The following is a 26,847-nucleotide window of genomic DNA, read 5'->3' on the forward strand; positions in this document are numbered from 1 at the left end:
TGTGCCTGTGCTGGCTTTCTGAAGTAGCAATTCACCTATTGCCACAGCCCCACCTTCTCCCTGTAGCCGTGCACATTCTTCCTTTTCAAATAATCTCTTGAATGCTTCAATTGAACTTGCCTCCACCATACTCTTAGCCAGATCCTCACCACTTGCTGTGTATGTTTTTTTTTCTCATGTTGTCATTGCTTGTTTGGCAAATACCTTTAAAGCTATGCCCTCTGGTTCTCTTTAACTCATCTCACTTCGTCCAAATTATAGGTGTTGCTGTGGTTACTTGCATGGGTTCTATTTTAAAAGAAAAATATTTTCCAAAATATTATGTACATTAATAGCTTCATGACACCATGTCAGCATCATTTCCCACGCTTCTGCTCTCCCCCTTCCCCCTCCCTCCCAGAACATTGCGCCACATCAAAGAGGGAGGATGTCACCTGGACACTTTGCTCCAGGAGGCGGTCAACTGTATAAAACGCTGGTTAGGCCACAGCTGGAGTATTGCATGCAGTTCTGGGATCTGCATTATAGGAAGGATGCGATTGCACTAGAGAGAGTGCAGAGGAGATTCACCAGGATGTTGCCTGGGCTGGAGAGTTTTAGTTATAAGGAGAGATTGGATAGACTGAGATTATTTCCCTTGGAGCAGAGGAGATAGAGGAGGGACATGATTGAGGTGTATAAAATTATGAGGGGCATAGATAGGGTAGACAGGAAGGAACTTTTCCCCTTGGTGGAGGGATCAATAACCAGGGGACATAGATTTAAGGTAAGGGGCAGGAGGTTTAGAGGGGATGTAAGGAAGAATTTTTTCAACCAAAGGGTGGTAGGAATCTGGAACTCACTGCCTGAAGGGGTGGTAGAGGCAGATACCCTCATAACATTTAAGAAGTATTTGGATGTGCACTTGCAATTCCATGGCATACAAGGCTATGGACCTATTCCTGGAAAATTGGATTAGAATAGTTAGGTACTTGTTTGACCAGCGAAGATTCGGTGGGCTGAAGGGCCCTTTTCTGTGCCGTAGACCTCTATGACACCCCTCAGATTTGGTAATTCAAATTTGGCCAGGGTTAAGGACATCTCCTCAGGACTGGAGAGGAGCTTGACGTGGGAGGGGAGGGTTTCAGTTGCCATCATCCACATTGACACCAACGACATTGATAGGGCTAGCAAGGAGGTTCTTCTGAAAGAATTTGAACAGTTAGGAGCTAAATTAAAAAGCAGAACCTCCAAGATAAAAATCTCGGGATTAAGATCTGAGCCACAGGCAAACAATAAACCAAGTCAAGGAGTTAAATGCGTGGCTCAAAGATTGGTGTGGGAGGAATGGGTTTCAGTTAATGGGGCACTGGCACCACTACTGGGGTAGAAGGGAGCTGTTCTGGTAGGACAGATCTCACTTGAACCATGCTGAGGCCAGTGTCCTAACGAATCAAATAACTAGGGCTGTAAAGAGGGCTTTAAACTAAATAAAGGGAGGGGAGGGTTCTGGAAAGGGGCCACGGAGGCTAACAAAGCAAGAGGACATGGCAGCCTTGCAATGCAGCTATTTTGGTAATGATACCCAGAGTGTGACAGGGAGGACAGAGTGTACAAACATAAAAAAACAACAGCAAATAGGGTCAAACGGGGAAAAAATGATAATAAAGGCAAAATCAATGGTTCTTTACTTAAATGCAGATAGTATTCGGAACAAAATAAACGAATCAACGGCACAAATAGAAGTTAATGATTATGATCTGATAGCCATTACGGAGAAATGGGCCAGGATTTTACAGTCGGCATGCGGGGGGCGGGCCCAACATGCCAGCACGTAAAATGACCCACGATGACATCGGGCGTGTGTCCTGATGTCATTGCGCTGCCTCGCAATGTTTCGTTCGGCAGGTGGGTGCCGGAGTCAGCTGCGAGCCTGCCGATAATTAAAAGGCCTACTGAGGCCATTAAGGAACTAATTAATTTCAAATTTATGCTGCTCGTCCAACCTAACAGTCGGCAGGCAGGCGAAAAGGCCAAGCACCCTTTACGTTTTTTAGGAAACTTCATCCACAAGCAGGTTGAGGTTTTCTAAAGCTTTTACAAATTGAATAAAAACCTTTTTTGAAAAATAAAAACATGTCCCATCTCACGTGACACAGTCACATGAGGGGACATGTTTCATTAAGTTTTTATTGCATGTATTTATTTTTTTCAAAAGCGCTTCAATCTCTCTGAGGCAGCTCTATGCCTCAGGGAGATTGAAGCATTCTTTTGCGTGCATGCGCATGAAAGAGCCCTGGATCCAACCCTCCTTCCCCAACCCCCCCAGCCTGCACAGGTAGCGCTCAGCCTTAATTGGCCCGCCCATGTAAAATGGCAGTGCGGAGCCGATCGCAGGTGATGGTTGGCTCCGCGACCACCCCCACCCACTCCCACTGAGCCTGGCCAATGCAGGAAAAATTCAGGCCACGGTTACGAGGAGATCAAAGCTGGGAACTAAATACTCAGGGCTATGTGACTTTTCGAAAGAAGGAAGGAAAGGGTGGTGGGGTAGCTTTGTTAGTATGAGATGGAATAAGTACAATAGCCAGAAATGACCTTGGATAGGAAAATGTAGAATCCATATGGGTGGAGGTAAGAAATAACAAGGGGAAGAAGAAACTGGTGGGAGTAGGGTCCCCTGGCAGTTGCTATACTGCTAGACAGAGAATAAGTCATGAGATAATGAGGGCATTTAAAAAAGGAAGTACATTAATCATGGATGACTTTAATCTTCATGTAGATCGGGAAAATCAAATGGGCAGTGCTAGCCACAGGCAAGAATTCATAGAATGTATTTGGGACAATGTCCCAGTACAATATATTATGGATCCAACCAGGGATTAGGCTATTTTGGACCTGCTAATGTGTAATGAGGCAGGTTTAATAAATGATCTCAGAGTATAAGATCCCCAAGGAAACAGTGACCATAACATGGTAGAATTTAGCATTCAGTTTGAGAGTGAGAAACTTGGGTCGGAAACAACTGTGCATGAGTGACATCCTGGACCAAGATCTCCATGGCGGCTACCATCCTGCCAGTGTTGACTTCAGTGCATTGCAATGCTGGCACTATCACCTCGGTCTGAAGACAGACGGACTCCTCCATCATGTTTTGCAACCTGAGGAGTGCAGCAGACATCCCTTCCTGTTATTCCCAAGCTTGCCTTTGCAGCTCCAGCAACTGTGACATGACCAAGTCCAGAGGCTCGTCATCTGACCTGAACTCAGCAACGTCTGACCTCCAGCAGTCCTCTGAGTGCCGGGGACCTGGGAAGTCCCTGCCTCCGCCTGCTGTGGATCAGAAAGTACGATGTGCTCACCAGATTGTAATTCCAAGGCTACTCTAAAGCTAAGTCCCAGCGAGGTGTGTCTCTCTACACTGGTGGAGGGTGTGGGTGAGCACTGTGACAGGACTTCAGGGAGGATGCCATCAGATCCCTCTTCAGAGGTTTCTTCGGAGCTTGCTTGTAGGCTCTGGGTCGTGGACTCTGTCGGCTGCTTCCCAGAAGGGGAGATAATTAGTCTATGGCAGTGGCCTGTGAAAGAGGGCACATCACTCACGGCAATGTTGTCTGATGGATGTTTCGCTGCCAGATCCTGACTTGGTAGAGCAACGCTGACCTCACCATCAGCACAGGACTGGTCCCGGTTATCACTGGCCAGCTGGATGGCTCTGTTTTCAAATGCTGTGAGAACTTTGAATTCCGGCATCCCTCCACCAGTCTGTGATCTTTTCCTCCTATTGTGAGCCAGTTTGTCCTGCATAGATAGAGATGGGGAGGCCTGCTGGGCCAGATGATAGGTATGCCTGGCCTGTGTGGATGGTGAGTGATCCCATGGATGGGATGAGGATAATGACGGTGTGTGTGAAAGAGTGAATGGTGATGTCCCTTGCACTGGCAGTGAGTAAGGACCCTGTGGGTGTGTGATGGGTTTGTGAGTGTGTGAGTTGCGAGTGATGAAAAGAGTGACTTACCCTGGCGGAATGGAAGAGATTATCCTTTTGCGGATATCCTGGGTGGCTGTCCTTCTCTGCAGGGCGTTTGCACTACCACCGCCTCCCAAGCCAGGTTGGGGACTTGGCTGCCCACCCTGCAGCCAGAGCAGGGGTAGAGCGAATCCTGGCGGCTGTTGTCTCCCAAGCAGCGGTGGTGAACTGGTAGTGATGAGCGCAAGTAATATAAAAACAGACAGTAAGAGCTTCTTTAACTATATAAATAGGAAGAGGCCAAAGTGATCATAGGTCCTTTAGAGAATAAGGCTGGAGAAATAATAATGGGAAACCAGGAAATGGCAGAGGAGTTGAATAAATACTTTGCATCAGTCTTCATGGCAGAAGACACGAATAGCATTCCAAAAATACCAAATAGTCAAGGGGCAAAAGCAGGGGAGGAAATAAATACATTAATTATCACTAGAGAAAAAGCACAAGGGAAACTAATGGGGTTAGAGTCCGATAAGTCCGCTGGACCTGATGGCTTGCATCTTAGGATATTAAGGGAACTAGTGGATGCACTGGTAGTAATCTTCCAAGAATCCTTAGAATCTGGAAAAGTTCTAGAGAATTGGAAAACTGCCAATGTAACACCCTTATTCAAAAAGGGAGGGAGACAAAAAAACAGGTAACTATAGGCCAGTTAGCTTAACATCTGTCATTGGGAAAATGTTAGAGTCTATTACAGAGGATGTGATAGCAATGCATTTAGAAATGCATAATATAATCAAGCAGAGTCAACATAGCTTCATAAAGGAAAAATCATGCCTGATGAATTTATTAGAATTCTTTGGGGAGGTATCAAGCAGGATAGATAAAGGGGAGCCAGTAAATGTAATATATTTGGATTTCCAAAAGGCATTCAATAAAGTACCACACATAATAAGATAAGATAATCTTAATAAGATAAGAGCCCATGATGTTGGGGGTAGTATATTAGCATGGATTGAGGATTGGCTAACTAATAGGAGACAGAGAGTTGGGATATGGGGGGCATTTTCAGGATGGCAACCTGTAACTAGGGATCAGTGCTGGCGTCACAAATATTTAAAAAATACATTAATGGCTTGGATGAGGGAAGTGAATGTACAATCACCAAGTTTGCAGATGACACAAAATACAGGTAAGAAGGCAAGTGATGAGGGTGACACGAAGAGTCTACAGAGGGATATAGACAGGTTAAGTGAATGGGCAAAAACTTGGCAGATGGAATGTAATGTGGGAAAATGTGAGGTTAGGAACTTTGGCAGGAAGAATAGAGGAGCTGAATATTATTTAAATGGAGAAAGGCTGCAGAAAGCTGCAGCACAGGGGTTTGGGAGTCCTTATGCATGAATCCCAAAAAGCTAGCCTACAAGTTCAGCAGGTAACAGGGAAGGCAAATGGAATGTTGGCCTTTATTTCAAAGGGAATGGAGTATAAAAATAGGGGGGAGAATTTTATCCCCGTTGGGGGGTGGAGGGGAGCTGGGCGGGAGTGGGCGCGGGCGGGTGTGGGCGTGGGCAGGTGTGCAGCAGATCACTGCGCGCCGCCAATTTACATGGCCGAGCCAATTAAAGCCCACCCAGTGTGTCACGCACCCAGAAAAGCTGAGCACTGCCTGTGCAGCCAGGGGGGAATGGACTGAGTGGGGGCCTGCACTCTTCCATGCATGTGCACGAAAGAGCACAGAAATCTCCCTGAGGCAAAGAGCTGCCTCAGGCAGATCAGTTTAATTTTTAAAAATTTTAATAAAGACAAAAAAAATGTTTTAAGAGATGTCCCCTCATGTGACAGTGTCACATGAGCTGGGACATGTCAATGAATTGTATTAAAAAATGTTATTAAACTTTAAAAACCTTCATGAAATCTCATCCTGCATGTGGATGAGGTTTCATGACAAATGCGAAGGCTGCCTGGGCTCTTTGCCTGCCCACCAACCTTAAGGTTGGACGGGCAGCTCAGTTAAGTATTTTAATTGATATTTAAATGATCTTAATAGGCCTTCGACTGTTCGCCGGGCAAGCAGCCGATTCCAGTTCGCACCCACCGAACTGAATATTTGAATGACGCGCAGTGATGTCGGGGGACACAGCCAACGTCACCACATGTCAGTTTCCGCGTCAGCAAGTGGTGCCCGCCCTTACTCGCCGACACAAAGATTCTGCCCTGGGAAGTCCTGCTAAAACTATACAAGGCACCAGTTAGACCACACCTAGAATAATGTGAATAGTTTTGGTCCCCTTATCTAAGGAGAACATACTAAAGAAAAACATACTGGCGTTGGAGGCAGTCCAGAGGAGGTTGACTAGGTTGATCCTGGGTATGGAGGGATTTTCTTATGAGGAGAGGTTGAGTCGGTTGGGCCTGTATGTACTGGAGTTTAGAATAATGAGAGGCCACCTTCTTGAAGCATAAAATTCTTCGGGGGCTTGACAGGGTAGATGCTAAGAGGTTGTTTCCCCCTGTGACGGAGCCTAGGACCAGAGGACATAATCTCAGAGTAAGGGGTCAATATCCTTCCATCCAAAAAACAGCTGGAAGGTGTTCAAAAGGCATTGACAATCCCTCCAATCTATATAAACGTCATCTGTCTACACCACCACGATCCTGAGAGTAGAGACTGACTTAAGAACAATCCATAGAGAAGGAAGGTACTGTAGGAGAGGAGGGTGTACATGGGACTGTGGGAGGATGGGTTTGATTGTTCCAAAAGTCATATCCAGTTATTGTAATTAAACTATAGATTTATATATTTATATAAAATAAGCTCAGGAAAATAAAGAGGCACCATTTAAGACAGAGATGAGGAGGAATTTCTTTTCCCAGAGGTTAGTGAATCTGTGGAATTCTTTACCACAGAAGGCTGAGATAGACAGATTTTTAATCAGTAAGGGCAAAACTTTCCCCCGTCAGGGGGGGACAAGTGGGTGCAGGTGCGAGCGGGCAGGTTCCCAATGGGGGCGTGCTGACATTTTATGTGGGTGTGTCTGCCAGGAAGCCCTATGCGCTCCCTGTGTGGGGGGGGTGATTCCTTCAGCCGGGAGTGCGATCTTTCGCGCACGCGTGCGAAATAGCGCACAAATCTCCCTGAGACTAAGTGCTGCCTCAGGGAGATCAGCTCAGATTTTTGACTTTTAATGAAGGAGTTTAAAGATTTTCCCTGCAATGTCCCCTCATGTGACACTGTCACATGAGTTGGGACATGTCCATAACTTTTATTTAAACCTTTCATTAAAATTTAAATACCCTCATGAAATCTCATCCCACCAGTGAATGAGATTTCATGTTTTTTCGCAAGCCCGCTTGGGCTCCCGGCCTGCTTGCCAACCTTACAGTTGGACGGGCAGGTCCATTAATGAGCCAAATTGGTTTTCTAATAGCCTTAATAGGCCATTGACAGGTCGGCGGTTGTGCACCCAACTCAGGTGCGCTCCCACCGACCTGAAAATAGAAATGACATGGGGTGATGTTGGGAATTCCACCCATCACCCCATGTCATTTTACACATCAGCGAGCGGGCCCCGCCAATGTTATGGGGAAAAGGCAGGAAAATGGAGTTGAGGATTATCAGATCAGCCATGATCTCATTGAATGGTAGAGCAGATTCAATGAGCTGAATGGCCTACTCTGCTCCTACATCTTATGATCTAACTACAATAGGGTTTCCCTTATCTTCACTTTCCATCCTATTAGCCTCCATATTCAATGGATGATTTTATGCGACTTCAATCACCTCCAGAGTGATGCCATCTTCCCCCTTTCAGCCGTCTGGACCGACCTTTCCCTCTGTGATATCCTGCCTTTTTACCTCCTCTCTCCTCGCCGTCCAATCCACAAGCATGCATTCCAGGTGAAGCAGTGATTTACATGTACTTCTTTCAATCTAGTCTATTGTATTCACTGCTCACAATGTGGACTCCTCCACACTGAGGAGAGCAAACACAGATTGGGTGATTACTATGCAGAATACCTCTGTTCTGTACGCAAGTATAACCCTGAGCTTCTCGTGGCCTGTCATTTTAATTCTCCACCTTGCTCTCACACTGACATTTCTGCCCTCGGCCTACTGCACTGTTTCATTGAAGCTCATTGAGTTCAACAATTTCAGACAATATTTTGTTTCCTTCTCTTTGCTTGTTTTAGTTTTATTCTAATTTTTGCTTTCAGTCAGCAGTACACCTGCTCTAGGCACACCTTGCATTTCTTTGTTTATTTTCCTACCTCATCACTATTTCCTTTGGCCCTGTGACTATCACTTCTGTCATTCAATCCCTTTTATATTTTGCCCTATCACAGACCTTCCTTATGTTCTTGTTCAAAACCTATTACCTTTCCAACTTTTCTCAGTCTGATGAAAGGTCATCGACCTGAAACGTAAACTCTGTTTATCTCTCCACAGTTCTGCCAGACATGCTGGGTATCTCCCACATTTTCTGTTTTAATTTCAGGTTTTCAGCATCTGCAGTTTTCTGCTTTTCCCTTTAGTTCTCTCTCCTTCCACCAATGGGACCAGTTTCTCCCTATCTACTTTATCCAGACTCCTTGTGATTTTGAATACCTCTATCAAATCTCCCCTGAACCTTCTCTGCCAAGATCAGTCCCAACTTCTTCAATCTTTCTATATAACTGAAGTTCCTCATCCCTGGAACCATTCTCACGAGTCTTTTCATTGCACTCTCAAATGTCTTTATGTCCTTCCTAAAATGTAATGCCCAGAACTGGACACAATACTCCAGTTTTATTTCCCTTTGTCATTCAGATATCAGATAAACCTGGCTTACCCAATGCACTATGACTGTTCACAAATGTGTTTTTTTTCTTGTAAGCTGAAGACGTGGGAGCTAAACAGAGGCAGTCAGGAGCGGCATAAATAGAGGCCGGGGAGCGGGTAGCAGCCTTTCCTACCTGGGAGTTGAACAGGGGAAGTCAGGAGTAGGGAGAGGCATAAATAGAGCCCGGGTATCGGAGTGCAGTCTTTCCTACCTGGGAGCTGAACAAAGACTATCAGGAGCACCATCTCAGCTGCTGAAGAAACTGAGTTTAAAAAAAACTGTGATATCACAGGAAACTAGTAAGTTGATTGGCCGGTGAGTGTCTGATGTAATAGGCAGTATGTTAATAGCCAAGTTAGGATTCAGGAGTTAAGTTAGATCTGTAAATAACAAGAACTAAAACTAAACTAAAATAAAAATAAATATAAAGTAAAATGGTTAAAATAAAAGTGTTTTAAAAAAGTGTTAAAATAAAATAATTAAAATAAATCCCTAAAATACATACCAGTGCAATTAAATATCGTATAACCTTTTGTTTTATTTGTGAGCGGTACTAGTAAGCATTGTAAATTAGAGTATACATAGGAATTATTCTAACTTAATTAAATTAACTAAATAACATACCTAACAATGGCAGGACAGGTGTTATGTTGTTTCTGTGGAATGTGGGCACTTTTGGACCCCAAGGCTATCCAAGACAAACACATCTGCAGAAAGTGTAAGCAGCTAAAGGAATTTAGGATCAGGATTATTGATCTGGAAGCCGAACTGCACAGTATAAGGGAGGAGAAGAAATACTAGGACATGTTCCAGAAGATGGTCACACGTCTTAGAATAGGGTCATCTGTTTTGGCCAACAGTGAGGGACAGGAGGTTGTGACCATGAGCGAGGCAGGTAAAGGGACTGCGCAGACAGGAGTGGAAGAGCCTCAGATATTGCAATTGTCAAACTGGTTTGAGGTGTTCAAAATGTGTCTGAAGGGAGAGCTGCAAGTTGGATGAGCAGGCTGGCCATGGCACCATGGTACAGGAATCCGTTCAAGCAGGGGGAGCAACTAGGAATGCAGTGGTAGCAAGAGTTCAGGCAGCTGTGTTGCCTGCCTGATGCCGGAGTTCGGGACATCTGCCCAGGTCTGGGGAGGAACTTGGAGTGGGAGGGGGAGGATGCAGTTGTCATGGTCCATGTAGGTACCAACGACATAGTTAGAACTAGGAAAGAGGTCCTGCATGGTCAGTATGAGGAGTTAGGCACCAAGTTAAAAAGCAGAACCTCAAGGTAATAATTTCTGGATTATTTCCTGAGTCGCATGCAAATTGACATAGGGCAAATACAATTAGAGAGATGAAAGCGTGGCTCAAAGACTGGTGTGGGAGAAGTGGGTTCTGGTTTGTGGGGTACTGGCATCAGTACTGGGGAAAGTGGAGGCTGTACCTTTGGGACAGTCTATACCTGAACCGTGCTAGGACCAGTGTTCCATTGAGCCACATAACTAGGGAAGTAAAGAGGTTTTAAATGAAACAAGGGCTGTGAGGGATCAAGCTTGAGTAGATGTTGCAAGTCATGGCGAAGAATCAAAGCAGGAGAGCAAACTAGTAATATGGGAAATGCGGGTCAGAGAACGACAGGAAGGGAAAAAGAGAAATAAACCTAAGAATACACCAACAGTCAAGAATAGAAGTTACAAAGATAACAAAAGGTCAAAACTAAAGGCTCTGTTTGAATGCACGTAGCATTCATAAAAAAGAAAATGAATTGATAGTCTACACTGAAGTAAGTAACCTGATCACCATTACAGAGTCATAGCTACACGATGACAATGATTAGGTCCTGAATATTGAGGGATATATGACAGTCAAGAATAGTATTAAGGTAGGTAAAGGTAGAAGGGTAGCACTGTTAATTAAAGATGGCATTGGTGCAATAGTTATCGATGACCTTGGTTCAGGAGGTCAGGATGTGGAATCAGTTTAGGTGGAGATGAAGAATAACAGGGGAAAGAAGTCACAAGTGGGAGTGGTCGACAGGCTCCCTAACAATAACCACAATGTAGGACAAAGAATACAAGAAGAAATATTGAGTGCTTGTGACAAAGGGATGGCAATAATTATGGGTGATTTTAACCTACTGGAAAACTGGAAAAATCAGATTGGCATAGTAGCCAGGATGAGGAGTTCATAGAATACTTTTGAGATAGTTTCTTAGAGCAGCAGGTTATATTAGATTTAGTATTGTGTAGTGTGACAGGATTAATTAATGACCTCAGAGTAAAGGCAACCCAAGGTAGCAATGACCACAATTTGATTGAATTTTACGTCCAACGCTATCACGCACTCGTACGATATTTCAGTCAGCAGACATGCTCAGGAGTCAGCAGCACACCCACCGACAATTAAGCTGCCAATTAAGGCCCTTAATCAACTAATTGTTTGGAATTTTTTGCTGCCTGTCCAACCGTTCAGTTGGTGGGTGGACAAAAAAGCAAAGCGGCCTTTGCATTTTTGGCGAAACCTCATCTATGGGCAGGATGAGGTTTCGTCCAGTGATTAAAAACAATAAAAACTTTTTGCACTCATATTTCACATGTCCCTGCTCATGTGACAAAGTCACATGAGGGGACATGTTTTCATTATTTTAAAATTGTTTATTTATATTGATAAAAATTTTCAGCTCCCTGAAGCAGCTCTGGAGCTTTTACTGCACACACCCACGTGCATGCATAAACATTAGCGCTCTCGCTCCTGTCACACCCACTCGGCAACGCTGAGCGCTGCAGCGCGCATTTCATGTTGGCTGGCCGTTAATTGGCCGCCCAACGTGAAATCCATTTTGGGATCGGATTGCAAGCTCCCAGGCCCGTCCACCGTGTCCACCTGACCGAGGGCAAAATTCTGCCCAAGGTAATTAGGAAGAGTCAGCATGGTTTTGTGAAAGGGGAATCGTGTTCAACCAGTTTATTAGAATTCTTTGAAGGACTAACTTGCGCTGTGGATAAAGGGGAGCCTGTAGATGTACTATACTTGGATTTTCCAGAAGGCAATTGATAAGGTGCCAGATCAAAGGTTATTGCGAAAAATAAAAGCTCATAGTGTAGTGGGTAACATATTGGCATGGATAAAAGATTGGCTGGCTGGCAGAAAACAGACAGTGTATAAATGGGTCATTTTCTCATTGGCAGGAGTTAACAAGTGGAGTCCTGCAGGACTCTTTGTTGAGGCCTTTTTACAATTTATATCAATGGGAGCAAATGCATGGTAGCTAAATTTTCAGATGGCACAAAGATAGGTAGGATAATATATTGTGATGAGGGCATAAGAAGATTGCAGATGGATATAGATAGGTTGAGTGAGTGGGCAAAAATCTGGAAGATGGAGTATAATGTGGGAAAATGTGAAGTTATTCACTTTGACAGGAAGAATAAAAAAGCAGAGCATTACTTAAATGGAGAATGACTACAGAATTCCAAGATGCAGAGGAATCTAGGTGTTCTGGTGCATGAGTCACAAAAAGTTTGTATGCAGGTACAACAAGTAATTAAGAAGGCTAATGGAATACTATCCTTTATTATGAGAGGAATTGAACATAAATGTAAGGATGTTATGCTTCAGTTGTACAGGGCCACATCTCAAATACTATGAGCAGTTTTGGTCTCCTTATTTAAGGAAGGATGTAAATGTGTTGGAGGCAGTTCAGAAGAGGTTTACTAGATTGATACCTCAATTAAGCGGGTTGTCTTATGAGAATAGGTTGGACAGGCTGTGCTTGTTTCCACTGGAGTTTAGCAAAGAAGTAACTTGGTTGAAGTATATAAGACCCTGAAAGGTCTTGACAAGCTGGATGTGGAAATGATGTTTCCTCTTGTGGGTGAGTCCAGAACTTGGGGGCACTGTTTTAAAATTAGGGGTTTCCCTTTTTGGAGAGATGAGAAGTTTTTTTCTCTCAGAGAGTTCTGTGACTTTGGAACTCTCTGCCTTAGAAGGCAATGGAGGTGGGATCATTGGATATCTTTAAGGCAGAGGGAGATAGATTCTTGTTAGGCAAGGGAATCAAAGGTTATCGTGAGATAAAGATGGGAAAGTGGAATTAGAAATACAAACAGATCAGCCATGATCTTATTGACTGGCGGAGCTGGCTCAAGGGGCCAAATGATCGATTCTGTTTCTATTTTGTATGTCTGTATGTTCATATGGTGGAGTAATTATGAACTGTGATCTATCGATCAACAAATATTGACTTCAGCAAAATGTGGCAGCAGTGAAAGAAATTTCAGTGGCATGACTTACTTAAATTATACAATAGAAATTTGTGAGTTCAGCAGAGATTTTTAATCAGCCAATCTTTGTTGTTAACTATTTTATTCTGATTGTAACACAGCAAGCAAGTCATTTTTGCACAGGTGCCAATACATAAAAGAGCTAACTATTCTCTCACTATATGCTAAATATAACTCAAGCCAAGACTGCAGTAGATTTTTTTAAAATTATTTATTCATGATACGTGGGCAAGGCCAACATTCCTAAATGCTCTTGAGAAGGTGTTAGCAAACTTTCTTTTTGAGCTGCTGTGGTCTGGTGAAGGTACTTCAATGTGCTTTTTAAAAATTATTTGTTCATGGGATGTGGGCGTCGCTGTCTAGGCCAGCATTTATTGCCCATCCCTAAGTGCCCTTGAGAAGTTGGTGATGAGCTGCCTTCTAGAACCACTGCAGTCCATGTGATGTAGGTACACCCACAGTGCTGTTAGGGAGGGATTTCCAGGATTTTGACCCAGTGACAGTGAAGGAACGGCAATATATTTCCAAGTCAGGTTGGTGAGTGGTTTGGAGGGGAACTTCCAAGTGGTCGTGTTCCCATGCGTCTGCTCCCTTGTCCTTGGTAGCAGTCATGGGTTTGTAAAGTGCTGCCAAAGGATGTTTACTGAGTTCCTCAGTGCATCTGTAGATGGTACACACTGCTGCTACTGTTCGCCAGTGGTGGAGGGAGTGAATGTTTGTGGGTGGGGTGCAATTCAAGCAAGCTGCTTTTGTCCTGGATGGTGTCAAGCATCTTGAGCATTGTTGGAACTGCACTCATTCAGTTAAATAGGGAGTTCCAGGATATTAACCCAGTGACAGTGAAGGGACAATGACATAGTTCCAAGTCAGGTTAATTTGGAGGGGAACTTGCAAGTGGTAGTGTTCTCATTCGCCTGCTGCCCTTGTCCTTCTAGTTAGTAGAGTCCATGGGTTTATGAGGTGCTGCTAAAGAAGCCTTAATTGGTGAGTTGCTGCAGTGCATCTTGTAGTGGTACAGGCTGTTGACTCTTTGAGCAAGTGGTGGAGGGAGTGAATGTTTAAGGTAGTGGCTGGTGTGCCAATCAGGCGGACTGCTGTGTCTTGGGTGGTGTCAAGCTTCTTGAGTATTGTTGGAGTTGCACCCATCAAGGCAAGTGGAGAGTATTCCACCAAAACTCCTGACTTGTGCTATATAGATGGTGGAAAAGCTTTTGGGAGTCAGGAGGAGATGCACTTGCCTAACCTCTGTCCTGCTCTTGTAACCATGGTAATTATATGGCTTGTCCAGTTACATTTCTGGTAAAGCGATGGACAATAAATGTTGGCCTAGCCAGCAACACCCACATTCCATGAACAGGTATGAAAAAAAGTGATGACTCTGCTAGGAAGCTGATGGTTGGGAATTTGATGATGGCAATGTCACTGGATATCAAGGAGAGGTGGCTAGACTCTTGTTGGGGATGATTATTGCCTAGTTCTTGTGTGGTGTGAATGCTACTTACAATATGTCATAGCTGGTGGTATTTTATTTTATAAATTGCCTGGCACAGAGTCTACAACTTGGAACTAAGTGACTATATCGGTGGAAGAAATAGTAAAATGGGGCAGAAAGGCCTTCCAAAAGATCTCTGATCCTTACAGTGCAACTGAAAATGTCCTTTCTATCCCCTCCCCCCTCCCAGCAACTCAGCTACCCATCCCTTAAATACAATATTGCATTTAAATGATGGTGGACCAGGCAAAGTGGGTAATTTCCATGCCTCCAGAAAAGGGATGTGGTGTGGAAATGAAAAGCCAGTTTATGGCTCTGTTGAAGGAAGGGTGCCTAACTGAAAACACACCTCCCTCTTTTCTATACCACATCTATTCCCAAGGATATATGTGTTCAGTGAGGGACTCTGAATTTCCAAAAAAATTTTCAATAGCTTTATTCCTCTCTAATGCAGACTCTTGTTCCTTTGGTTCTGTCCTACTGCAGCGCTTATGACTCTGCTTCCTAGCAATGGTGGGCTCTGTCTACAAAGCAGAGTTGCCAATGGGAGCTTGACCTCCATCTATAATGGATCCTGTCTATGAAAATGGGGTAAGGGTTTACAGCAAGACTGGGGTGACAGGAAATGGTTCATTCTAACACATCTCCAGTGGCAAACCTGCCCTAAAGGGGATCCAGCTCCAATTCTCTAATCCATGACAGAGCTTCATACATGCTTACAAATAACAACAATGCAAGATGTGCATTTAAATACACACTTAATGTAGACAATACCCAAGGAAACAGATGTTGAGATGAGGAAGGAGAAATTAGGGAAAGTAATAAAAAGTTTAGTCAAAGAGATCAAGGAAGGCAGGCAGAGTTTGAAGAATGAATCCCAGAGCATAGGAATGAGAGAGCTGAAAGTTTTGCCACCAACGATAGCAGGCAAAGGGTGGAGAGATGGCCAATGAGCTAGACTTAGGAACGATGGGAACAGATGTAGGGCTAGCAAAGGTTTCAGTGGTAGGTTGGAGTGAGAGCATGGAGTGATTTAAAGTTGAGAGTGAGGAATTTAAATTTGTGGATCTAGGGTTGAGAAGGCATTGTGTATCAGCAGAGCTGGGAAATGACAAAAGGGTCTTAGTATGGGATAGGATATTTGCAGCACATGTTGCAAAAGTTGAAATAGTGCACAAGAGACTATTAAATAAAACATTGGATTGTCATGTATAGTGGTGACAAAGTCATGATAAAGAGGGATTGGATTGAGGAGCAGAGCTAGGTAATATGTAGAAGTAGGTAGTGCTTTTCAAGAATAGTAGCTTAGTTCAGAGTTAAACAGGACTCTGAAGTTGCAAACAGTTTGTTTGAATCTGGAACACTGGCTACCAAAGAGCAGGAGGGATTCAGTGAATTTGTCAAAGTTTGATATTAGGGAAGTTTGAATAAGGCAATTTCAGAGGTTGGGAAAGTGAACAGAATCCCTCCACCTCCCCCGGCACCACCCCCCCCCCCCACCCCCATCCCCACTGTGGGGAGTGCAATTGAAATGAAATAGAAGGCTTGCTCATTCCTTTCCCACCCTGGTTCGGTCAAAAGGACTCCAGCCCCAAACTACTGGGGAAGTCTTAAATTTATAAGTTAGGCAATATCATCATGGGGCCTTGATCTGCCATTTTAGACTGAGGCCTGAACAGGGGAGTAGCCCATCAGGCCAAGCAAGAACAAAAATATGCACTTGTATAGAATATGGTAAAACATTCCAGGGAGTGTAATTGGAAATCAGTTAAAAAATAGTATGGAGGGTGACTTTGACAAATTCACTGAATCCCTCCTGCTCTTTGGTAGCCAGTGTTCCAGATTCAAACAAACTATTTGCAACTTCAGAGTCCTGTTTAACTCTGAACTAAGCTACTATTCTTGAAAAGCACTACCTACTTTCACCTCTACAATATTACCTAGCTCTGCTCTTCAATCTATTCCCTCTTTATTCATGACTTTGTCAACACTATACATGACAATTCAATGTTTTCCTTAACAGTCTTTTGTGTGCTATTTCAACTTTGCAACATGTGCTGCAAATATCCTATCCCATACTAAGACCCTTTTGTCAATTCCCAGTTCTGCTGATACACAATGGCTTCTCAACCCTAAATCCACAAATCTAAAGTACTCACTCCCAACTTTAAATCAGTCCATCCTCTCACTCCAACCTATTACTGAAACCTTTGCTAGCCCTACATCTGTTCCCATCGTTCCTGAGTCTAGCTCACTGGCCATCACTCCACCCTTTGCCTGCCATCATTGGTGGCAAAACTTTCAGCTCTCTCATTCCTACGCTCTGGGATTCATTCTTCAAACTCTGCCTGCTCTTCCTTGATCTCTTTGACTAAACTTTTTATTACTTTCCCTAATTTCCCCTTCCCCTTTATGGAGGAGAGAAACGTGGAGACGTAAAAATATTTGGGGTGGGGATTCACAACAATAGCACACCTACCAGGAACAGCAGTCAAGGCCAGAAAGATCCAACACGGGGATGGCTTAAATATTTTTAGTTTCTCTCTGGATCAGAAGGAGTATGAAAGCTCTTTTTGGTCCCATAAAGAAACCTTGGCATGCACCCTGTCCTTGGCTTCCCCCACAGACCCTGCTGAATATACCTTCTTCCAGGGTCCATTATCACATGTGGAGGCCTGCTGCTACTTGAATCCTTGATCCTGCTGGCTGTACAGGCAGTGACTCTAGCTGGGTTGGGATTCACAATCTTGCATATGCCAGGGCGCTAAAATCTCTCTGAACCTCAGCTCGCAAGCTTGTCACTCACCCTGGCCTCACCAATGCACCAATCCAGCCTATAGAGTCAGATTCAAGACCTTGGTATGTGAGAGCAGGAAACTGCGTACAGGTGGTAAATGTTCTCAGAGCAGAGACAGGAGCGACAAACACACAAAACACTTATATGACCCCTGCACCCTCTGAGGAGCTTATTTAATTAGTTTCACACCACACTATGCTGCATACATTGTCAAAGCAAAGTAGCCTCCTCCAGGGTATCGCCACATTCTGCTGTGTCTGAGCAGAAGCCATTTAACAACAAGGCAAAAACGACAGTATAACTGAAGCCAGAGATCAGGCAGAAAAAGTCTTTAACATTCCTTTACCTATTGGCAACATCAAAAAGACTTGGACTTAGATAAACTACATTATGGAGAGCAAGAATCTTAAGAATTATCTGGACTCCTTCCTCAAGCAGCTTGTTGCTTTGCAGGTTTACTCATATCAGTACTTATCAGGCTGCGTTGCCCACCCTATTCCATCCCACCTCATCTCACCACCTTGCATGAAGGGAGGACTTTAGCTAACACTCCTAAAATCTATCAGAGCGTCCAGAGATTTATTTGTCTGACAAGTCTTAAGTATAATTTTATTGACTTAAGAATATGTGCAGAAATTTTAATTATACTCAGGTTGAAGGATATTTGTGCTTAAAATGGGAATGTGATGCTTTTTCCTCAAGCTTCAATTCAGTCCTTTAGAATTAGCTCCCTTACTATTTATTGTAGAATTCTGATTGTTGCAATCTGGGTTAAAATGAGAGGTCAGGGGATTCATTCATGTTCAACTATTGTACTGTATCTGTACCCTAGGTTGCTGGTAGATTTGGGTTTCTACTCAGTGCACTTGGTATTCCTTAAAACCTGTTTCATCTCTCTATGTCTTCTTCTATGTAGTTTTTCATTGCATTGCTTTAAAATTAAAGCAAGTTAGCAGAAATTAGGCTTCAATTGTGCATGTGATCAATCTCATTTGCTATCAAGCTCTTGGGTGGAATTTTCCATGCCTGCTGGCATTGGGTATGTTTGGCGGCGTGAGCGGACAATATGGCGAAAAGGCAAAAAATCGGTTTCACAAACCAGTTCACAATTGTCCGCTCTGCCCGTCAATGACGGGCTGCTTTTCCCACTGTCAGATGCCAGGAACCTCATTGTAATACGTCTGCATATAATTATAAGGTCAGCCCGCCAGAATCATCTGAGCACGTCAGCTTGGTTGCACACTGGTGTGTTTCACAACAGCATATAAAAATCTGCACTTGGCAGGCTGCACTTGGTAGGGAGCTCAGAGGTGAGCGCACGGTGATGTTGTGCAGTGCTGGCGAGGGTCACCTGCTGGACTTCAAGATTGAGGCACGTTGCGGGTGGGGATGGCAAGGGCTGCCCTGCAGTTTAGGCGACTTGGACGGGGGAATGGCAAGGGCTGCCCTGTGGTTGAGGTGACTAGGGGTTGTGGGGCTGGAGGGGTTGCAAGGGCTGACTGTGGTTGAGGCGCCTTGGTGGGGGCAGGGGGAGTTGATGGAAAGGGCTGCCCTGCAGTTGAGGCAAATTGGTGGGGTGGAGGCAAGGGCTGCCCAGTGGTTGAAGGTAGTGCACAAGCATGTGGGGCTGGGGGTAGGTAAGTGGCCATGCATTTGGGAACCCTTGTATAAAGTGACCATTCCTCTGTAGCTGAGATATTTCAGATGCAGCAACATTAACATTGAGTTAACATTGAGTCGGGCCTCTAGCTTATCTGCCCACTCAAGTAATGCAGAGCCAAATAAGTGTCACCAAGTGCTCCAAAGCTTTTCACTCCTTGGGCACAGACTGCAATGTAATGGGCATTTTAGTGGATTGCAGAACAGTTGGACAACTGTACACGTTGTACAATCTCCTTGCACAGGAGCAGTCACTGGTGGAGGTGCTCAGAGTCCCTTGCAATGTCATCATCCCACTCTCCCCCAAAGTTCAAGCTAACAGTGCAGCTTTGCAGTGCAGGTTAGGAGAATGCCTGCACCTGAGCTGAGAGCACAACAGGCAGTACAATGGGCAAAACTGCTGCCAATTGGTCAGGTAGAGTGGGGCGGAGACAGGTGGGTTTTCGAGCAGCCATTCAGTGCACTAAACTCTGGCCCTCCAAATGGTGGCCAGCATTCTCCAGGATGCGTAATGCGCTTTCAGACTTAACCAAGAGAGGCTCTTAAAACACCCGCGCTAACCCACGCATCTGTCTCTTTCATCCTGCAGGAGGACTACATCAGGAGCATGGAGCCTGGTGAACTAGCTGTATGCCTTGTGGAGTACAGAGAGCAAAGATGACGAAGAGAGAGACTGAGGTGCCTGGCTGCGCAGAGGGAGGAGCAACAACCTCAGGAATAAGGGGTGACTGGGGCTTCCATGCACGCTACTGAAGAGCCACATCAAGCCATCGCTGGTTGACATCTAGCTAGACTTAGGGTCAGCAGACACCACCTTTCACTCCTGCAGATGACCAAGAACCAGTGACGCATGGCTAGGGAACTGGTTGGTCACATCTGCCAGCTACTGCAGGATTTTGTGCCACAGCGGCATGGAGGGCATCCATTGCCCATAGCCATGAAAGTGACCATGGCGCACGATTTTTACCCTAGTGATTTATTTCAGGGCTCCACATGTGACCTCTGTGGGATCACTGAAGCTTCCACCCATAAATGCACCCATGATGTCATGGATGTCATCTTTGCGAGAGCACACAATGGGACCAGGAAAGCCAGGATGTAAGTGCAATTGGATTTGCCCAGATCTTGGATTTCCCACAGGTGTAGAGTGTCATCGACTGCACTCACAAGGCTCTCAGATCTCTGTTGCAACAAGCAATCAACTATGTCAACCACAAGGGCTTACATTCGCTAAGTGTGCAGCTGGTGTGCGACCACTACAAACGCATCCTGCAGGTCTGCACATGGTTTCCAAGGAGTCTCCACGACCCCTACATCATCAGTTGGTCACAGGTCCCTGACATCTTCCAGGGTCCACTGAGGTTGCAGGGATAGCTCCTTGGGGACAAGTGCTACCCGCAGAGGATGTGGTTGATGACACCAGTGGCCTTGGACTGCAACAGAGTGAAGTTATAACAACTTGCAGCTTGGTGGAGCAAACCATCAGGCTGCTGAAAATGACATTCTGATGCCTGAACTGGTCTGGTGGAGCCCTGCAATATAGTCCACAGAGGGTTATGATGGATGCAGTTGGTACAGCTGAATTATTTGAAAATCCCAGAGGGAAACTTTAAACAAGCATCATAATCTATAATTTTAAGTGTTATGTTTGAGATGTGATTTTAAATTCAGGAATCAGACCACCAGTACTCGAGGTTTTACATTAAACTAAATGAAACATTTTATTAATTTACACAGATTAAATTATATGTACACACGGCTACAAATTACTACTATCATAATTTTAACAAATTCCCAAACTAATCTCCATTAAGACAACAGCAACCCATAGACTTAACCAATCACCAGGCAAAGCATTTTCACCTTGCAAATTCAAAATGAGGTTCTTTTCATTTTGGTTCCTGTGGAGACAGTTGGAGGTTTACAACTGTCTTTTGAACTCTCATTGTCTCTGCTCTGCACACCCGAAAACTGGTGAAGTTATACCTACCACTGCCCATTGAATGTAAATTCTCATTGTATCACCACCCTCTGAACTAAACCTCTCTAACAATAAAACCCCTTTCATTGTACCAACTTTATTAGTGATATAAACATCTTGCTTGGTATCTGCTAGATAGGTGTCAGTTTTCACCCCACTTCTTGAATGTTCTATTCAAAAAATGCAAATAAATGTTATCTCTCTTACATATCAAAACTAGAACATATCAAAGCACCCAGACTAGCTGGCTTTAATCCAGTTAAGACACAGCCACAGATTAAACCTCTATTTTAAAAGAAAAATATTTTCCAATCATGTTATATACATTAATAGCTTCATGACACATGCATCATCTTTGCCTGCTGTGCCCTTTCCAAACTGCACTGCAATGGGGGGAGGAGCTGGCTGAGGAGGAGATGCAGGAGCTGAGGAGGAAGTCAGTGGGGTGAGGATGAGGAGGGCCTCGAAGGCAAGGATGATTGCGATGAGGCCTTCACACTGGCCAGATGAGGCAGGTGCGCTCAGGAGGCCCTCATGGCAGCTAGATTTGTGGAGGATGATGACGACATGCAGCGAGGAGACTCCATAGATCTTCATATAGACTCTGAGAATGTCTGACTGCTGTCTGGCTGAGGGCAGCTTTCTTGCACTCTGTGATCAGGGTCATATCATGGAGATGCAGCCATGAAACTTTAAAAGCAGCTGAATATTTGTCAGTATTCAGCACCCTTCATGAGCACAGCATCACTGGTCACAGATATTGATGAGATAGGGGCCAGCCCCACATTTAAAGTGCTGAGAGCACACAGAGAGAATGTGGAACCTTATGACGCCTGCTCATGACAAGCACCATCGAGATGCAGGGACCGGGAATGAGTCCAGGGAATTTGAGGCTGGACCATCACTTTGGTCTGAAGCCTGACAAAGCACAGGGAAGAGGCCCTGGACTGAGACACCTGCCTTTGTCTTGTGCAGGAACCAAGGTTTCACATCTGAGTGACACGACCACTGCTCATCAGAGCAAGGAGCCAACGGCAAGGAGACATTCTTGACAGTTTACTTACAGTAGTGAACATTATGTACAAGTGATTAACACCCATGAAATAAAACCTGTTTAAGGGGCTGCCTTTTACTTTGTCCCTTGATTTGTTAATTTAGTTTATTTGTTTTGTAACAAAAGGCTTACATCTTTTTAACCTTCCTAACCCTGGGAAGGTGCTCACATAACATACACAGTGGAGGTGGAGGCAGATTGCTGACTGCTGCAGCCTGCCTGTGATGACCTTGGGGAAGCGTCCTCTGGGGGGTCAAGACCTGGAGGGCCCTGGCCTGCTTTTAGGGTCCTGCTGTGTGTCAATGGCACCCTCCTTGGTCTGTCGAGCTGGACCAGCTTGGGTTATAGGAAGAGGGAATTCGGTTGGGCTGGAGTCTCCCCGAGTTACGTGGGTGGATGGTCCTGGGGTGTGCACCTGCTGATCCCTCTCCCTATGAGTGCCCAAGGTCCTCTTGCTGATTCCTTGAGGAGATGGGAAAGCTGGTTTGAGATCGAGCTACCCCACACTCCTCTCACATACACACTTTTGGAGGCCAATAATGGCATCAGCGATGAAGTTGAGGCTGTGCCGCAGTGCAGGTGCGACATCCTGGACCAAGATCTCCATAGCAACCACCATCCTACCAGTGTTGACCTCGGTGCTTTGGCATGCAGACGCAATCACCTCAGCCTGAAGCTGGATAGACTCCTCCATTATACATTTCAATCTGAGGAGTGCAGCGAAAAACCCTTCCTGATGTTCCCGAGCTTGTCTTTGTAACTCCAGCAATTGAGGTATGACCGAGTCCAGAGGCTTGTCATCTGACTCGGACTCAGCAAATTTCTGTCCTCCAGCAATCCTCCATTTGCTGGAGACCTGGGAAGTCCCTGCCGCCACCTGCTGTGGATCAGAAAGTGTGATGTGCTCACCAGATTGTGATCCCGAGGCTACTCTAAAACTAGGTCCCACCGAGGTCTGTGTCTCTGCGTTTGTGAAGGATGAGGTGAGCACTGTGATGCATCTTCAGTGAGGGTGCTTCACATTCCTCTCAAGAGGTTTCTTCAGGGCTTATAGGTAGGCCCTGGGTCATGGACTCTGTCGGCTGTTTCCTATATGTGCTTGCGAAAGCAAAGAGAGATAATTAGTACATGGCAGTGGCCTGTGAAACAGGACACATCACTCACAGTATGATTGTCTGATGGATGTTGCACTGCTGGATCCTCACTTGGTAGAGCACCACATTCTCACCGTCAGCACAGGAATGGTCCAGATCCTTGCCAGCCAGATGGATAGCTCTGCCTTGAAAGTCCATGGGGCATTCCTCCACCAGTCTACCTCTCCCTCTTGTTGTGTGCCAGCTTGTCCTACATGAATAGATATGGAGAGAGTATAAGCAGGATGCCTGCCAGACCACATAATAAGTATTCCTGGCATGTGTGGGTGGTGGGTGGTCCCATGGACAGGATGAGGATAATGAATGTGTTTGTGAGAGAGTGAATGGTGATGTCGCTTGAACTGGCAGTGAGTGAGGTCCCTGTGGATGTGGATGGGTTTGTGAGTGTGTGGGTTGACAGTGATTAGAAGAGTGACTTAACCATGCGGAACAGAGGAGATCATTCATCCTCTTGTGGCACTGGGTGGCTGAGCCCTTTTGTAGGGCATTGACACTGTCCACTGCTGCCACAGCCTTCCAAGCTGGCTTGGTGATGTTTCTGCCCATCCTGTGGCCAGAGAAAGGTAGAGGACATCATGGTGGGCCTCTATGGCATCCAAATCTCACAATAGTAAACTATGAAACAATGTAACTTCATTACGTCATTAAACCTGGGGACAGAAGTCTTTTTGTTTTTCAGGGCCACATCTTCCGTGCAGCAGTCCTGGGCTGGAAGCATTGAGAATTTTGCGTGGGCTGCACTTCAAATATGGCACCCAGCATGAGGAAGTGGCGAGGTGATGGCATGGCGGGTGAATGAGAGCCGGCCAGCCATCAAAATGACATTTTTCCCAGAAGTGCATAATTAATGCGGCAGGATTGGGACGATACAGCGTGAAAAGCCATCATTGTGGCTAAAGGGTAAAACATAGTTTTTCCCACCCGCTACTGCACTTAGTGCAAATCTGGGATGATTTTGCCCCTTGTTTTTATTTGTTTGATTTAATAAATAGTCTCTGCCTTTACTCTGATTGCTTGATTGCCGGTGACTGTTTATTTTTTACAGGGAGCTTTAGTTTGAATACAAGGTCTTAATACGATGATTCTCTTGCATAATTGAGCCCGTTTCCTGGGATTCCGAGATTGCGTTTTCTGTGTTCGGTTGCTAAGAGGTGAGGAACTGGGTGCATTACATTCTGGCATGTCATCTGTTATTTATACGTCAAATAAACAAAGCATTTTTGAAACCTGAAGGCAACCTATGTTTAATATGTGGAAAATTCAGATTATCACCAACACTGAGTTGAGGGAGGGGCAATCAATGTGACCTTGGCACTGCCACCCACATTCTATAAATATGGTTCAACTACTCTTAGGCCAAGCTTGGCTTAAATAGCCAAGTGGTTATGGTACTGGGTTTGTAACCCCAAGATCAAGAGTGCAAATCTCACAATAGTAAACTATGAAACAATGTAACTTCATCTGAAACAGATGGAAATGGGTTTGTGCTGGAAAGAGTTACTCTTGGGCCAAATTGATTTTTGAAAACATAGAAAAATATTCAGAAAAATTGAAAAGTATTTAAATTGTTGACTTACTGAAATTGTTCAGTGTACCTGTAAAGGAATTATCTAAATGGAGAGAGATTGCAGAGTTCTTAGTCTCAGAGAGTATCCTGGATGTCCTAATGCAGGAATCACAAAAGGTTAATATGCCGGTACAGCAGGTAATTAGGAAAGCTAATAGAATGTTATCATTTATTGTGAAGGAAATTGATTACAAAGTAGGGAGGTTATGCTTTCGTTGTACGGGGCATTAGTGAGACCATGTCTGGAGTATTGTGTACAGTATTGGTCTCCCTATATAAGAAATATGTAAATGCATTCGAAGCAGTTCAGAGAAGGTTTATGAGACTAATACCAGGAATGGGCGGGTTGTTTTATGAGGAAAGGCTAGATAGGTTAGACTTGTATCCACTAGAAGTTAGAAGAGTAAGAGGTGACTTAATTGAAACCTTTAAGATCCTGAGGGGTTGTGACAGGGTGGATATTGAGAGGATGTTCCTCTTGTGGGAGAATCTAGAATTAGGGGTCATGGTTTAAAAATAAGGGGTCGCTCATTTACGACAGATGAGGAGAAATTTTTTCTCTGAGGATTGTGAGTCTTTGGAACTCTCTTCCTGAAAAGGTGGTAGAAGCAGAGTCTTTGAATATTTTTAAGGTAGAGCTAGATAGATTCTTGATCAACAAGAGGGTGAAATGTCATTGGGGATAGGCAGGAATATGGGGTTGAGGTTACATTCAGATCAGCCATGATCTTATTGTGGCAGAGCAGGCTCGAGGGGCTGAGTGGCCTACTCCTGCTCCTAATTTGTATGTTAATAAGAATTTCTGTCTTGGTGTTCCTGGTTATTAAAACACTCATATAATTTTCTGTGCAATCTATTCAAACATTGTTTTGTACACTTAATTTATTGCTTTATGGCAACATAAGACGTTCCACTTTCAACTTCTTAAACAATAAATCACTGTAGGCAACTTGAATTGTGCCTCTTGTCAACTTTACAAGGCACAGATAGTATATGGAGAAATTTAATTTCCTGCTATTGGATCAGAATTCATGCTGATGTTTGGCCATTACAAAGAAAATGATTAATCTGACTCAAAGTTAAAGTACAATTTTAAGAATTTTGGATATGTGGGAGGGCATGTGTGAATGTCTGATGACTCTTGCCGGCAGCCTTGTTCACACGCTTCTAGCCTTCTTTGCACTGGCTGCCTGTCTTTGGATGCCTCATGTGGCCTTCTATGCCCAACAATACAAGAAGCAGGCATTAGGTCATCAGTTTGCAGCATCTGAGGCAACATACAAGAATGAACATCAGAAATCTAGGATACATTACTAGACTTGCACAATACATAGTCTTTTCAATTAGGTAATTCAGATCCTGCTAATTGGTTTCAATTGCCTTTAACTGAAGGTCAGATGGAGTTCAATGCAAATTTGACCTTGAACAAAGCTTCTTCACGTGGCGCAAGCAATGAGAAACAGAGTTAAAGGGGGAGAAATTCAATATCATTGCACCCATTTTATGGGCAGAACAGGGACAAAACAATACAGAATTTAGAAGGAAGAAGTCCTCTTTCCTATTTATACATTCATTCCCATATTAATATATGAATTAGGAGCAGGAGTAGGCCACTGCTAAAATCATTAGGGTGGCTGCCCAAAACAGGCATTGGGCCCGTGAATATGTTCGAGTGGCTTATCGCCAAGGAACACCTTTGGAGAAATTAGCACTAGCAGGCTTCAGAGCAGATCCACTCAGATTTTCAGGGGTTTGCTGCAGCCTCCACTGGCCGCCAACAAACAGGTAAGCTTTTAAAAAATGTAACTTGACATGGAGCTGGGAGAACAGGATTGCTCCACAGAGTTACTGTGGGCCACTGCTGGGCTGCGATCACTCTGCCCTCTGTCCCATCCCACCTTGATCTCCTACTGACCAATTTTCTTCTCAGACTTACCTGAGTTCTGCTCCTGGCTAAACAAGGATCCCCTAATTCCATCCGGCCACACAAGCAAATCTAAAGATGTTCAAAAATTTAAAATCATATCATGAGTCATAGATGTAAAGTTATAGATTTTCATTAGAGATATGTTCTTGGTTTTTCATTCACAGTGTTCTTTGAAA

The 26,847-nt window shown here is 44.4% G+C and overlaps 1 protein-coding gene across 1 annotated transcript in view; it reads left to right on the plus strand.

The window, feature by feature from the left end:
- The window catches only part of LOC121281772 (plakophilin-1), a 108,702-nt gene extending 84,845 nt beyond the window's left edge, over nucleotides 1–23,857 (plus strand). The window contains exon 14 of the mRNA XM_041194737.1: nucleotides 23,838–23,857. The gene's annotated coding sequence lies outside the window, so the exon portion shown is untranslated. The remainder of the gene's footprint in view (nucleotides 1–23,837) is intronic.
- The last annotated feature ends 2,990 nt before the right edge of the window (nucleotides 23,858–26,847 follow it).

Source organism: Carcharodon carcharias, chromosome 9, assembly GCF_017639515.1.
Source record: "Carcharodon carcharias isolate sCarCar2 chromosome 9, sCarCar2.pri, whole genome shotgun sequence".
NCBI lineage: Eukaryota > Metazoa > Chordata > Chondrichthyes > Lamniformes > Lamnidae > Carcharodon > Carcharodon carcharias.